The sequence below is a fragment of the Dipodomys spectabilis genome, unplaced genomic scaffold (assembly GCF_019054845.1).
Source record: "Dipodomys spectabilis isolate Male_0828 unplaced genomic scaffold, ASM1905484v1 ptg000173l, whole genome shotgun sequence".
NCBI classification, from domain to species: Eukaryota; Metazoa; Chordata; class Mammalia; order Rodentia; family Heteromyidae; genus Dipodomys; species Dipodomys spectabilis.
The window spans coordinates 5,818,930-5,820,750 of NW_024870850.1; positions in this window are offsets into that span (position 1 = coordinate 5,818,930).

Genomic DNA, 1,821 nt, shown 5'->3' on the forward strand with positions numbered 1-1,821 from the left:
ATTATATCTTGAATGCCCTACTTAGGACAATTAAATTTTCATTTTTTAAACATCATGCTCTTAACAAGAGAACAAGCACACAATATTCTTTTGCCAAAATATTGTTATGTTTTCAACTAGAAATTTAATTTATAGAAAGCTATTGTAAGTTACATAACCATGTATTTATTACTAATGTAAATATGAGAAGAGATTTGAAGTGAGCCAGGGAGCAAAGTGTACGAGAGGCTTATTTCCAGTAAGAGGACAGTTAGAATGCAACTGCAGTTCAAGTGGTAAAGAAGCATTGAGGGAAGATGTGAAGCACAGTATAGGTCCTGTTACAAGTGTGCATAAAGGAATTGAATTATTATCAGAAGGAACAAGAAAAGAACTCTTAAACAGACAAGAAATGAGTGCAACTCTGTCTATATCTCTTAAAATGTAATTATGTATACATAGTATAGGGCCCACTAAATCAACCAATTTAAAACAATAAGTAAAGCTTGCCTTATCAATATTTTGAAAAGTGGGAAAAAATTTCTTGTTTTAACATATTGTAAGAAGTAATGATATTATAAGAATTAATCTTATATATATAATATTCAAAATTCTTTGTGTCAAATTAATGAAGAGATATTATCATCCATAAAATGAATAGTATATCCAGGCAAGGAAGGTCTTACCATTGTGCATAAGACTTTAAGCTTAGGAGAAAATTGAAAAAAACTTCTTCATTGTAAACTTAAATCAAAGTGCATTTTTGTAACATATACAAGTCATTCCCAAGTTATATTAGGGAAGCAGTGTGAGAGGGAAAAGAAAGACAAAGAAAGAGAGATCAGGACAGAGAGAAAGAGACTCGAAAGAGACTCAGGATAATTTCAAAGGTCAACATGTGAGTAGAAATATACAAATATTGAACAAAACAAAACCTAAAGACATTAAAATGTAAATTTGTGAAGAGGAAAATAGTAATGAGCTGCATTTGAGGACTCTGCAACATGGTGGTGGGAAGACAGGAAGTTAATAAACATAATGATGTAGAGGAGTTATTAAGAAAGACAAAGATAATCTTACCAGACTAGCAGAAAAGCTATCTACATGTGATCATATAGCAAGATGCTAAGTGAAATTATCCCCAAGATAAGGACACAAGGGTTTTTAAAAAATCTTTTTCATTGTAATTTATAAAATACTCCGTGATTTTTTTGTTTCTTTTGTATGTTCTTTCCCCAAGGTATAACCCATTTTCAGTGTAATTGATTGGGGTTCACTGCATCTTGCTTACACATTGTTCTAACTTGGGGAAGGGAAAGGAAACAATAAAATGCTGAAACAAGGACACAAGTTGACCCATTGTAACAATGAGATGTACAAGACACTATGTTGAAAATGAACTTTACAACATGGAGTGGGAGGGCAGGAAAGAAAGAGGTAGGGACATGGGGCTGAAGGAATGATAGGGGAAAATAAAGGAGGTGTTAAAGATGCTCAATAGGAAATGCACTCATTATATTACTCATGAAATTATAAACACTCTCTACAGAACCTTTACAATTAAAATATACATATATAATAAACAATAGAGAAAAGACTTTAGGAAGAAGGGATAATATAATTAAGTGCAGATTAAATAGATAGAACCAAGATATAGAAGCAAAACTCCAGGATAAATTGTGATAACCATCACTTGTGACTACCATTGACAGGAAATATACAGTACAGTCTTACTCTTGAAGTAAAAATTCTATAATATAAACTATGACAAGAAGAGATAATTACCATACTAGAGATTTAGCTCACACCTTCTGTGTACTAATCAAACCTAGGTACTTAATA